At 31.8% G+C, this 15,388-nt stretch overlaps 1 protein-coding gene across 1 annotated transcript in view; it reads left to right on the top strand.

Moving 5' to 3' along the window:
• The first annotated feature begins 5,628 nt into the window (after positions 1–5,628).
• LOC123537782 (uncharacterized) overlaps positions 5,629–15,388 on the top strand; it is a 76,364-nt gene continuing 66,604 nt past the window's right edge. Inside the window, exon 1 of the mRNA XM_053530036.1 lies at positions 5,629–5,787. The gene's annotated coding sequence lies outside the window, so the exon portion shown is untranslated. The remainder of the gene's footprint in view (positions 5,788–15,388) is intronic.

Genomic DNA, 15,388 nt, shown 5'->3' with positions numbered 1-15,388 from the left:
TAGAATTGTAAAACTTTGTCTTTAGGCTTGTAATGTCAGTTATTATATATTATTAAAAACCACACGCTTTCAATACATGCATGTAATTTCGATTGACATGACTTGCGTTAGACTACTGACTGCAGGAAATAAATGCTGAATTCATAGCATTCATTTAATTCTGATTTACATGACTCTCTTCAGATAAAAGACTGCAGAAAATTAATGTTGAATTCTAATCATTCTTTAAGTGACTAGAAAGTGCATTAGTAGCTGTCAAAAGTCCTTATTAAATGCCAATTATTATAGTGGGTTTTCTATATTGCTTATTTAAAATGGCAAATCACGCAGTGAGTTTCCTAGAAATGTCAGCTAGAATTAAGCTATGTCTGAATTATTGAGATTGAAATTCTGCATGTCTGCATTAATACTGACATTTACAAGGAAACCCGTCGTTACTTTATAAGCAGCAATTGAATATTTAGCACAAATATCAAGATGAAATTTAGTTATCTGTGTTTTTACTGATATAATTTGCCTACACAAAATACATCTATATTTTGAAACAAATCAGTCCAGACACCAAACCTAAATTCAAACGCCACTGCGAGTCATTTTTTATTATGGGGCAAATTGCAAAGATTTCTCGAAGGTCAAAACATAAAAAGATGTAAAAACACGTCAAACATTAACATTTTGTGACGGAGAAATGTTCACAGGTATTTAATTGTGTATTAGTTTTATCTGCTTCAAAATGAATCGTCATCTTGGTTCCATTCTGAATACATTTTCATATTTAAATCATTGTGCATCATTGTGTAGGGTAAGTAAATTCCTTAGACAAAAGCGGTACCCAACACAACCTACCGTAATGCCTACTTGGACCCCAATATCTAGGCAACTGTCTCGTCATATGACTAGCTTCATTTCACATAAAAACCAACGATGAAATCATAACATCTAAACAGTAATCGTTAAAAAAGGCAAACATAAACCAAAATTTCAAGAATTATGCATTTTTGTTGTATCGTTTGCATTCATGCATATTAAAAAGTGTACGTATTAGAATTACAAAGCTTTGTTAAGGAATGTCATATGGAACAAAAAAGAACACGATGTCACATTAACAAAATTAGTAGTAAAAAAGCTCTTTAAGCAGAAAATACTTTTACGTCATCTTAAGTAATCGAATTATATCAAATAAATTTTATTGGTATTTATGGCATAACATAAAATGGTTTTTACATTTCTCGGTAGAAATGGCACTTAATTTACTCCCATTATACACGTAGACATTTTTTTGTTTTATTAAGTAACCATTTCTTTGTCGTAAATATGAAGACCGCTTTCAAGAGAATTTTAGTCTGGATTAGAACAAGCGACAGACATCTTTTATAATTTTACTAAATGGTTGATCAATTGAAAAAAAAACTGGAACAAAAAGGAAGTATTTAATCTCAACGAGAATTCTACGTGATTTAGTATTGATTGCTTTCCATTTGCAACAGTCAATAAACATGGAGAAGTTATTACAAAAGATAGATTTCGGAATGATAAAAGAACTTAATGCTAGTTTTCCATTAAATCGGATATTCAGTATGAGCCGATGTTTATCATCTAACTTTAAAATATAATGCTTTCAGAATTTTCATAGATTTAACTACCGTTTTGTATATATCAGAACATGAATCAGTAAACTATCTATTTCACTATTATTGAAATAGTTTTCTGCCGCTATCACAATCAAAATAAATCTTACGCTAAACGTAGATGTTGCAATGTCAAATGAATACTAATATAATTTATGTTTCACTTTTGGTCTCGTAGGAATTGGAAAATATTGAATTGATATAATTAAGTTAAATGCCAACTCAATATTATTGAGGATGTACCTTCAAGCATTGTTACAAGCCTTGCTAATTGGGTATTTATGAAAAGGGAAATGGTGCCGATTAAAGTGCGGAAATAATATTGAAACGGTCTGTGTCAACAGGACACCTTAAAACGGTCAGTAGCAAAATCAAAAATGGGAGTTTACATGTGCAAAAGCCCACCACTTTCCTATATATTACAAGAGAGTGTAAACAAAATTACTGCACACCAAGGCAATCCATTACACTACTCGAAAGTATATTAAACACAATGTAAAAATATGTATAAAACCCCACGAATGTACTAAATGACGTTACAGAAGCCAAACCACAAAGAGAAACACAATGAATGGCATGCCAATGCCGGACAGGATACAAGTACGTCCCATGAGGATTAATTGCCATGATAATCTCACCAAATCTCCGTAAAACTCATATTGTGATATACCTCTAAAACCTCTTTTTGATAGGAACAGTTATTTGCAAATATGAACGACACCTTGATTAAAATAAGAAATTTGGAAAATGTGTATGACATCTATAAGATTCTGTGCCTGAACCAATGATTTCTCTCAATTCCGCACTTTTTCTCGTCGAGCAACATCAAAATAGTTTTCTGTGTTGCAGTTTCTTTTATAATGAGATTTAACATTTAAAAATAAGAAATATCGGAGTTCGATCTTTGAATATATATTGATAATAAAAATAGCTTTTGTTTTCATCACTCATACATTCAAGAAAATATCACCTTTGCTTATGTTCGCTGGTTTATTTCATGACAAAATAATATGCCTTCATAGAACAAATGAATATCATCAAGGTTGCCCCAGGTTTGCTAAGATAGTTTTCAAATTAAATCCACATGAAGTGTGGCGTATGTCCAAAGATTCTTTTCCTGTAGAGTTATATTCGCGTATGAGGAGCTAATTGCAGTGTAAAAGTCTGGTATTATTTATATTTAATGCCAACTACAACTTACACAACTGAAAATATGCCAACTACTTTCATGTGTTAATTGAGCTATAACCGTTAAAGTAAATTAGTTTTTTTATATCCTTAGAAACATGGTTTTACGTTTATTTTCAAATGGTGTTTTTGTTGTTTTTGAATTAGATACTAGCATATGAACAGAAGCAGGCGGTGCGTTTAGTTTGCGATTTTACCATTCTTGTCAGCCTAAAGGCAAGGCTGAAAACAAAGATCTTCTTGAGTTAACAAAAATCATATAAATAAGTGAATTAAGTGGTAACATTAATGATTAAATTTGAAAGACAATTTAATTTCTACAGAAGTGCGGATAAAAAAAATCGTGTCAAATGTGTCAAATAACATCGAAGTATGACAGGAATTATTTTTTATTCTAATTTTAAGTCTTGATTGTTTGAGAGTGAAACAATACCTTTATTTAAGGAATCGCTAAATGTACCAGAATATGTCAAAATGCCTCATTAAATGACAAATAACGTAATGTGTATTTCTATTTTGCTGATTTAAAGTGACAAATTGCGCAATAGATTTTACATCAATGTAAGCTCTGATTATGAAACGTCTGCATGATTTAAGTTGTGATGCATTGTGTTTGTCTGCATAACAGCATATTAAGCACTGTCCTGTTGCGAAGCCGTCGTCATTATTTTATTATGTACTTTCTATCAGAATTTGTTAGAACGATTGGTCGAAATATTGATTCTGTTTCAGTTCAGTTATGCAAGACAAGGTTAATGTAAAATATTTAGCATAACTATTTTTTATATATATTTTAGTCGTTTAGGCAACACTTATGGTTGGAAAATAAAAAGAATGCTGGATGTATTAAAGTTGTACGATGTTTATGGCTGAGTTTACTTTGAAACATATTGGAGATTCGCTGAAGCACCTGTACATTACAAACAGTTCTTGATTCAACTACAAGTTGTATTTTCAAACATTACGGGAAAAGTGTGAAAAAAGATGTATTGATTTTTTAACCTACTTATGATCTGATCTGATCTGAATTTATTTCTAACCGACAATGGAAATAAAAGCATTTCAAAATTTGAAAATGATTGTTAAAATAACAAACTAGTCACACATTATAAAACATGTGTCCGTCAATAGTTTGTCTGAATTGTGAAATCGATCAAGAATCACAGTCACAAATGAACTTTTACCGCGAAAAGGATTACAGTCTGGTATACTTCGAATACACCTTACCGCTTTACACAGAAGATATTTTACAATGTATCACAGTACTTCCGAATTTATCACAATCATTTTGTGTGTCCAAGCAGTTCCATTTCGTGACGTAAAGTTTTCCAGATTTGATTTGTAATATTTTATATGTTTGATAATGAGACTTAAAATGCCAGAAGAGAACTATTCTCTGGTGCTAATTTTAAATGCTAGCAATTTCGTTTCTCTACCTTTGAATATATACTTTGTTGGAAAAAAAAGTAAGAATTGGAATTTGCAACGGAATATCATAATCAACTTGACTGAATGACAGAATAAGAAATCTAAACTGTTGTATATGCAAAATATGTACAAATAAGATTAACATTGTTTTTCATGGAAAACAGATGCAGCATTATCAGAACCTAGATAAAAGCTGCAGCATTGTTTAAACCTTGATAACATAAAACAAAGTTGCGATTTTTTAGTTTTAAAAAATAATTAACAAAATATTTAACTTTTTAACAAGATGTTCCTTCTGTTTTAAGTTTAAGTAATGTTCGTGCCACTCATGAAATAGAATATTTTATGAAGATGATAATAGACTTGAAAAATGACACGAAAATTGTGGAATATTCTCATTACTGATTATATTATCTCAGATTCATTACATGCCAAGTTAGTAACAATAGAGGGGTTCTTTTAATTTCTCTTTTTTTTTCAGGAACTTTTCTTAATTAAATCCAGCGTGCTTTTCATAGTACACCAAAGAATATAATTGTTATGTACGTACAGTTCATATTTATTGTCTAATACATCTTAAAAGTGTAACTATGCCAAGTTCTTTCGCATTTTATGCAGATGATACTGATGATTTTGGCGATTTAACATTTTTTCTTTATACAATACAATATGTCTTAATGTGACAGAAATATTTCAGTCCTTGAAACCAAATGTAATGTAATTTACATAACTTATATGCTTTGTATACATTTTCTTCTTATTACTATGAATTATCTAGAGATACAAAATGCCATTTACTTGTCGGTCTTAACCTATAGTTATTCTTTCATTATTCCTCCTAATAAGATAACATTGCTGTAATATATCAGTATTAGGTTACAGAGCCATTTTCTTTGCCTTCTGTTGGATCAATATGACGGCACGATTTCAATATAGTCCAATCTGTCTTCATACAATTGCTAGTATAAATGCACCAGGGAATATAAACTCTTTTTTAAAATGGATTAAGTTTTAATTTCAGTTTCTCGTATATTATTCCCTGATCAACGGAGGGAAAATGACAAACTTACTGTATAATTGTTTGCTGAAACGACATTGCATTTGCTAAAGATATCTATAGATACGAATAGTTACTGTACCTTCTCAAGAGATTTAATTTGTCAATAAAATCGATGCCCAGACAATTTTGAAAACACATCTTAACCATCTGGAATAAGACATTGTTGATTGTATCAGAACAGACAAACCAGAACATTATTAACTCAAGTTGCTTCTTGCAAGATATGAGTATACGAAACAATAACAAAGTACTATTGTTTTACACATGGATATTTACACATGGAAATGTTGTTTTAGGCATTTGGTGTTTTTATGCTATGTTGTGCAATGAATTTAAACAAATGGGTTGAAACTTCTTTTCATTTAATTTCTACAATGGATTGCAATTATTCAAAACAAATTAGTATGAATTGAAAACATTAAGGATTTCGTGAATGTTTAAATGATATATCGTTGGATGACGAAACACCGATGATTCAACATGGTATGTATATAATTCTTATGTAAAATATCGGGATTTTTTATTGTTACAAATTGTTAGTCAATTTTCTTTCATAGGACTGAAGCAGATGTTAAACAAAATATATTCCTGCAGTGAGTGCAATATAGATAGTAAATAAACAAAGCACAAGATATTAATCTTTTTTATCCTTAAACATTGGTAATTTTGCGAAAAAGAATGTACCAACATTTTACACAATTCTCTCCGTCTTTGAGGCTTTAAGGCAACATCAAAATAAAAACCTATAGAAACATTAAATTAACGAAAACTGAATGTTTGCTGCAATGACAAATCATTTTGCAGAAGGCAAAATACATTAGAAAAACTATTTTTTGTGACAAATAATCTAAACGGTTTTCTAGGAATTCATGCTAACAGTATTCAATATCTGAAAAGACAAGGAACTTTATCAGACAGGCATATTTCTAGCTGATCTGTCACTCAACATTTCTTAAGCAGTCGTTGTCCTCTTGTTCACTGTTTGATATTATTACAGAAAAAAAGGTTTCGTGAATCTGATATATGATTTTGTTTTAACCTGCAAACTCATCTGCACCAAAAATGTGTGTTATTTCCAGCCACAAAATAAACACAAATCAATGTGATGTAATTAAATTTAAATGAGCGTAAGTAAACAACTACTTTACTTACAATTACATGTATAAGACTAACTAATGTTTAAAGCCAGTTATTTTCACATGTTGATGATGCTGTAAATCTTAGAGTGAATTGGTCTTCTAGCCTCCCGTTTGAACATATGGTTGTTTGTTTAATTTCAAATATTATTTTCAGGTCTTTTATCAGACAACTGTCTCAATAGAAGCATTCTGCTTTCCTACCATTCATGTTAATCTATAAGCAAGGCTGGAATCAGAGATACTTTTGTTAAGCCAAATCATACAGATAATTGAATTCACATAAGAAAAACGACTGAATTTCCAACAAATAATTTCTATTGAAGTATGGACCAAACAATCATTTTGTACCAAATCACGCTGAAGTGAGATAGTAATTAATTTTTTACTTAATATTTTGATTGTTTAAGATAGAAAATAAATTCCTTCCAATATCAAGACACCAAGCAAACCTATACATTTTTGTTGAATACTTTGGAAATACTTGCAATAAAGGTAAAGTTGTAAGATCAGAAGGTCTTTCACTCATGAACACCACATTATTGTATTCGCTCGTGCTTTCACCACTTTGGAAATACTGCATCTGATGTTCAATTTCGTCGCTAAAACGACCAAATATTTTTACTTTCAACACAAGTACGTATATGTGAATTGTACAAATGATAATGTCTTATTACCTATAAAAAGGAGGTCTGGCCACTATATATACACATAAAATAGTTTGTCTTGTGCACAGTGGAATGTTTTGTGATATTAACCTATAGCAGAAACATTATTAATGGGCAGTGTTTTGTACTACATGGATATAGCCTCAGATCCTATTTAACTCCAATCGTGTTACATGTAAGTACTAACGTGAAAGCAATAACACTATTTTAGTTACATTCGTTTAAAGGGTAGTGCTTTTATCAACAGTATTTCATCTATTTCTTGGTAAGTGAAATGCCAGTACTTTAATATACTAGCTTTGCATTAACTGACTACCTTATTCCGATCAAACAGTAACAAACCCCGTTCGAAAACGACTGGAAGATGTACCCAGTCTGCTGTTACAGATCAACCAATGATCGGGAGATGTACCAAGTCTGTTGATAATGATCAGACGATACAGATTGTATTCGATATTTATCATAAAAAAATATGTATTTAAAATAATTTATTTTTATCAATGGCTTAGTTTACTGTGGAACATGTTTTGATTTATTCCTGCACACTTGTATCGAGAAAACCATTAAGACAAACACTCACTTACTGATTAAAATATACCAATTGAATTTTGTTACCGTGTCCTAAACATTGTCTAAAGAAAAAAATGTTTTTTATCTAGAACCTAATAATGTTTTAATTTCAGAATAATTATACGCACAATAGAAATACGAGACTTAAAAATACAAAGACATGTTCAAATAACAAGTTAGCCACTCAACATAGAACAATTCCAATAAAAAATGTTATTTAATGATTCAAAATTGTGAATTTAATCAGCTAAGAATCTGAATTTAACAATATTTGGCGTTTCTAAGAATAATTTTTTTGACAAACTGGTACCACTTTAGAAAGAAAAGCAAAGGAAATGAGATTTTGTCACATTTCTGTGTAGTTTATCAAAATTAAGGTGTTTTTCACAAGACAAGCATTGTCATTTCGAGACGGCGACACCAAAATATATACTTTTATTATCAGTTTTGTGTGTGCTAATTACACTAAACTTACTAGTTGTACATCACTCAAGCGTTATTTTGTGACAGAGAGCTTCGCCATCATTTGTACTATGGGATTGTTTTCAATCTGAAAATTAGATTTAATATTGGTACCACTAAGAAAGGTTTGCCTTTGTTATGGCCGTTAGTATGTTTTTTTGTTACCATCTCATCATCTGTATGACTTCTATTTAATTTCTAAAGGGAAATGAGAACAGATTAAAAAAAAAGTGATATCCCCTGTGTTTAAGTGGTTACAATTTTTTTCGTTCCATTATCTGACAAATAACTGTACATTTTCAGTGCAACTATTATATAGGTTGCTAGAGTTTGCTATGACAATTCTCTAATATAATCCACATGAAAAACGTCATATACCCAACGAATTATTCACATAGTGATATTTTTCTAAAGAAATAACGTTTTACAATCACCGCAATTTCGTTTTACCTACTTATCCGTGAAGCATACGATTATTGTCCAGTCACGTGCCTGGGACAAACATTCCAGCTTTTCCATGTCTAAAATACGTAGTACGCACATAAATGATGTTACTATTGTATTAACCATACTATGATGTCACAAACTGTAAACATAATGACGGGATTTTTTACTGCGATCGATGTTAAACATATTCGTCAAGAAAAATGTTCGTACATATCTGCCCGTGAATGACAGCTGTTTCCTCCAGCCTTCGGGACAGGGTTAATACTAACGGTCAGTTTCTCATTCCAGGCTGTATTTAGGTAAGGAATCATTTTTGGCGGCAATTTATCTTTGCACCATCAGTCTTCTGTTTCGCGTGGCCTTTAAAAGTCGCTACTGTCTTTGACTCAGTGTTGTCCTTGATGTTCTAATGGACGTGATTACGGGGGTTCACAGCAACATTATTGTAGAAATGCATACTAACCTGATAAATTATCTCTTCAGTTTGCTACAAATAGTAATCTGTAATCCTTTTCAATGTATTTAAACCTATGGTCGAGTGTCTACAGGTTCGACATTTGCAAATTGTATGAAATAGAATTGAATTGAATCTGACATATCGGGGTATTCTAAAACGAATATGTGTAACAATCACAATTACACAACAGATGTGTAATAAATTAAGAAGAGAAAGACATTTTCGTGAATAATGCAGGCACAAAAATGATTATTTTAACCAAATTTATTAGACAAATGTCGACGTCATGTTTAATGCATTGATTTTTAACCAGCACTTTCCCTTCTTTCTGTTCACATTAATTTTCAAGCACAAGAAATGAAAGTATTTTGCTGCTTTAAACTTGACTAAAAGGTCATAATTTGATAAAATCTCCTTATTTTCGTACATTAAATGACGTTCATATTATTAATTGTTCTTGTTATCATGTTGTATAATTTTTTTCTTTCTATGTACATGGCGCTGATTTCGGCACATGCAGGTACTCCTGTCGTGGATTTCGGAGATTGCTTGCATTATCAGAAAGACAGCGGAGGCACAGAGTATAACAGATTTATAGTAAAGTAAATACACAAATCAGAATGGTTGACTAAAAGTGACAAATTACACATTACTTTCTCAGAAATGTGAGCTTTAAGTATGCAGTGACTGAATGATTTATTACTGTCTGACTACAGGCATCCATTGGTATAGACGCTGATAAAGGAATTAGTCGTCGCACTGTCGGAAAGATTTGATCTTGTAATATGCTCTTCATGACAGCATTTCCTTTGATATGATTGCCTAAATGTTTATTACATTGCAGTTTGATTATTTAAGAAATTTATGGAATAGAAAATGACAATAACGTTTCCGAAGTTAAATTTTAAAACCATTAGATAAATGGACATCATTTGTACTTTTTAAATTCTGTTTTCAGTGTGTCTATGGTGCCAGTACACTATCTGTTGAAAACGGACTCGAGCCTGTGAAAAAAATAAAATCTTAATATTGTGTATATTTTGTCAGGTTGTAGTATCGAATTTGAAATATTATATATAAATTTTGATTGGGATATTCTAATTTCCAATGGAAATAAGATGCAGTGCTATCACATGGCTGCCCCAAGGGACCAGAAACTGCCCAGGGAGATAGCAGTCGATGCCCACAGCTTTAAGAGTAAAACTGTCACCATCATCACCGCTCCCCAAACACATTAATACGAGAAATGATCAAGTTCCACCAGTAATTGTCAAGGATAAAAAGCATAATCATTACACAAGACGTGTACTTCAATATTTAACGTTCGCGTTTATTTGAAACATAAAACGCGTAGTAGTGTATTAACAGTGCACATGATTGTCCTACTGTATTGTCAGCGAAATATGAAAAATAAACTAAATTCATTTACAAGTCACAGAAAAATATCGCTGGACTTTCCACGAATTTAAATTCGGACAATTTTTCTACATTAAACTGTTTGCATAGTTTTCCATACAATGCCATCTAATATATCAAACAAAGTTGATTATTTATTTGATGTTTGTTTTTGTTTGGTGCCTGAAGAATGTAAAACATTATGTAACTCGTTGTGATACTGCCAAGCATCTCTTGACTTATTGTGATTGTTTCATATTCTCATAGTTTCAATATTAAACAATTCAAGATCGTATCAAATTTTTGTTTCTTTTAAGTTTTATTTGTCAATACTCGTTGATTATACAAAGATGTTTATTCCGACCTGATACAATGCCTTGTTAGGATCTAGAGGACTTCCGCCGTTACTTAATTTGGAAGGTCGCCATATGAAATAATAGATTCCACTAACAAACAAACTAGCCTGGACAGACAATCATTGAAGGCAGCAGGGCATAGTCATGGCATCGACCCCTATATGGAATTAATATTTGTATATTGTGCTATAACAAGTCGTCCTTGCCCTTTCCTAAGCCACCATTTCTTGTTTATCCGCCTTTGAGGTTCAAAAATAATATACGCATGTCTCATCCCCTGTGAGAAGTTCATTAAACGTCCTATCATCTGCATTTTTATGGATTTTAGATTTAGTCTGAAGTTTTTTGGCAACTCTTTGGTGTTTTTTTCAAAAATGGGGTTCCCACCTTGCTAATACCCTTGGTAATTTCAAGTCAGAACTGTTTATCTCAAGTCTTCTGCTACAATACAGCATTAATGTTATTAAAAAATGCTGACATTTTAGAGCGCCCAACACGAGATAGGACTGGACTCTGGGTTCTCTCTTGTTAAATACTCTTACCAACTTATAAACTGTGGCCTTCGATGGGAAAGAATTACCGTAAATCGCAGAATCTGCTTGCCTGGTATATTCAGAGAATAACACATCTTCATGCCGACCCTAATTTTCTTGCTACCTGAAGCCTCCATGCTATTGATAAACAAACACCCTAGGAGTCCATGAAAGAATTGTACCTGTAATAGTTTCAATGAAAGCGCGTTACCCTCAGAATGTTCTGAATTCCTCTCGTAGTAACAAGTACTCGTAAAGCCACCGCTTAAATTGAGCAAATAACATCAACCATATTAAATCATAACTGGTAATAAAATTTTATTGACGTTCATTAATATCATGTGATATTTATTCACCACTTAGCAAATGGTGATCTCCTGCATAACAGGCAATAACAATAATTGCAAATATTTTATTACAGTATTGTTTCTATAATACGAAATCGTGCAGTTGTTTACGTGTGATTTTAATATCAGGTAGATTTTTATATAATATTAAAAAATACAGTCTTGATGTTATGAAATAAATTAATTCAACTGAGTTACCAATTAAAACAATGGCAAAAAGCATGTCAATTGTTTCCAATTACTGAATTAGTAAATGACAAATTACTAAATGGTTTCCCTTGAAATTTAAACTATAATTGCACAATGGCAGTGCATTTCATCAATAATACCTCATTTTGCACTGCAACGAGCCCCAGCATACCAACTGAAATGCAACATTTAACAACGGAATTATATCATTCCAATCATAATTCGCAAGCTGTAGGATTTCTTTTAAACTACTAATATATTCTAAAGATAGCGTTTCACAGGCCTTAAAGAAATCGCATAGTGCTCACTTTTGACGCATGTTCATATATTGCAAGTATAATGTCGATGAGAATAATGTTTATGACAGCTCAGCCTTTCTGCATAACATATGCATATACTATCACAAATATTTCAAATCGAAATATTTTATATTCTGACAACTGCGCCTATAGTCATGCAAAATAAACGGCACATTTATATGCTCTCACAAATATTCATATCGAAATTGATATCGTCTGGGAACTGCGCTAAAGCATTGCTAAAAATAAAAACTGTGTTGCTTCTATTTGGAAAACACATGATAAAATTAGTTTATTAATCTAAATTGGCCCAGGACTGATTTTTCTATTAAATCAAAACCATGATGATCGGATATGAAATGAAAATGATTACCCATGCTAAATATTTCATTCAGAAATAAGAAAGTTTCCACCGTTTGTTGAATTTTACTGCCATCAGTTTCGGCATTGACGCTGAGATACGCGCACGAATACAAAAACAATCAACAAATGGTTCATCACTGCATTAACGCCTTGGCTAAAGCGATCAAACTGCATGAAATCATAGTCATTTGAATTAAAACATTTGTTAGATAGGCACCAAAGAAAGCATTTTGATTGACATTTTAATGTTCTTGGATTTATTTTCCATTGATGTAATATAAGTGTGCAAATCATGTGCGTGCAAGTGGATGCATTTCTGCAAACATTCACAGTTGATTAGTAATGTTACGAAGGTATACATGAAGGATTTCTTTCAAGCTGTCAGTGTTGATCAATAAAATGTTGGGTTATGCATGAATGGTTTCTTTAAAATTTTCAAAGTTGATTAGTAATGTTACGAAGGTGTGCAAGAGTTATCTCTTTCCTGTTGCAGTTGATCAGTAATGTTGTAAAAGTTTCAAACTTTATTAGTAATGCTTTGAAGGTATGCAAGAAGGATTTCTTTCAAACGTCCGTTGATCAGAAATAATCTGAAGGTATGCAAGAAAGAAAGAACTTTAGTTGGCACTCAATTTCTAGGGGTTATGGCCCTTTGATGTTTTCTTATCATAAAGAGACGATTATAGTAACCTTCTTATCATGATCATGTTCATTTTAATAAACAATTAAAGTGATTGTGAAATTTTACTGACATGCAATTTCCCAATTTTGTTACGCCTTGCAACCTTTGTACCTGTGATAATTTAGAGGTTATCTGATGCCCAGGGGATTATGAGGCATATTTCCTTACCTCACAGGAACATACTTAAGTCAAACCGAGTATGCTATTGTTTTGCTTGGGTTTGTTGGTTTTTTCCAGATGATTTATTTTCGCAACAACGGTTCTGAGTGCTGTGTAGTGGACCGTTGAAAGTAGCTACGCTATTTGACTCAGTTCTGTCCTTATTTCATGTCTTATATGTCTGTGTTTTGGGTGATCTGTGCTTTTGGGAAATCTACCCTTAACTTTTATCTTTTACAGGACCAGGGAGTCCATCTAATGTGACGCTTTGACAGAGTTTATTTTTAGCCGGTATGAGGGGAATGTGGGTACTGTACAATTCATTACCTTTTATTGACAGACTTAAGGTATTAGAGCACTAATAGTAATGTTTACAAAATGGCCTTTGCTTGGTATATTCTGAAAGGTAACTGTATTTTGCACTATTTTGCAATTTTTAAACAACTTTTACCGTGCCGTTTTTTATAAACTTTGTATGACTTATGGTATCTCCTCAAGCTCAAGTAGAGACAAATTTCAAAGTGATAGCCACTATCCAAAACGTTTGCAGAAAACTCATTTTACCATTAATTTTGATAAAAGAAACATCAAACTATTGGTAAACAATTATAAAATACAAAATAAAAATGTCAATATCATTTGTTCTATGGTGCCTCAAGTAAACGGATTTAATGAGACAGAATTCATACTTCAACATTGAAAAAATAAGGTCGAATGCTGTGTTTCTGTTTTGAATTTTGCTTACTCCATTTTAAAATAACTTTAGGGCAGACGTAAAACCTACCTAAATTTCTTCCACAATATATAATCTAAGAGTGAAAGCAAAATAGAGAACTTTCACCGTAACTCAATATTTTTGAAAATGTGTAACTCTACCCCTTCTGTTTAAGTAGTAAATTCACTTTGAACACCAAGAAATTGCTTATAAGATTCATCTTTTTCCATTTTTGTACAAGAAATCAATAATAAGTCTTGAAAGAAGTAAAAACTTACTAGAAAAAAGGAAAATAAGGAGAAAAAAATTTGGTCCCGGTAGGGTTTGAACCTACGCCCCCTAAGAATTGCAGTAAAAGTAGGTTTATGGTAGGAATTGAATACTCTTCAAAAAGGAGGTTCTCTATTAGTGATCTAATACCTTAAGACAAGCGTACCTAGTCTTGTATTTGTTTGCTTGGTTGCGTTTATACGTCCAAAAACCTTGTTAAGTAAAAAGCGCAATCACCTGATAAACAAAAACTACATGCTCACCATATTTCAGATATCGTGATTTTGATGCACTTTCTTTCTTATACGAACATTGAATGTTTCCTCATATAATTGCAAAGAACTCTTTACTTGTTTTGCACACATGATGTAATATTAAGTTACACTTTAGCATATTTATGTACAATGAGCACATCATTTTAGAAACAAGTTAGAAGTGTTTTCATTTGCATGATCAAACTACTATTCACTCATAAACACCAATTCTACACATTTGTTGTTTTGTCACTTGTGTCTCATATTAAATAGGTGACAAATTGTACCAAGTAAATATCTTCTATATATCATCGCCTCTCGTATACAGGCTCAATGCCAACTGGTTTTGATAACTTTGCTTGGTTACAGGTGTATGCAGATTAAATATAGCATGTAGATATACAAGATTGTTAGAAAACAAAATATATATTAAGATAATTTCTTTGACGGGAAAGTTTTAAAATCAGTTTCTTTTATTGTATATGCAAATACAATATGTCTTCTGTTTTGTTTGTGAAAAATATGTTCTTCAACTTAACAAGAACTTTTTGGAAAACTATTCATTTACCCCAGCCTGTTTTTGCCGATGAGCCGATGGAGATTTGGTAAATGGTTAATCAATACAATAAAGATAGAAATGTAGTTTTTTAAACGTTCAGCATTAATGTAGTCCAGTACTTAATAGCTATAAATGAGCCAGGAAAAATGACATTTTACTCAGGCTCTAAACTGTAACGACTTACATAAATTTAATTTGTGTCTTCCAGTTTAGCAATTTACCA

The sequence above is a fragment of the Mercenaria mercenaria genome, chromosome 18, assembly GCF_021730395.1.
Source record: "Mercenaria mercenaria strain notata chromosome 18, MADL_Memer_1, whole genome shotgun sequence".
In the NCBI taxonomy this organism is placed as follows: domain Eukaryota; kingdom Metazoa; phylum Mollusca; class Bivalvia; order Venerida; family Veneridae; genus Mercenaria; species Mercenaria mercenaria.
The sequence above is the reverse complement of the archived record's forward strand: the minus strand, read 5'-3'. Positions and strand labels throughout refer to the sequence as shown.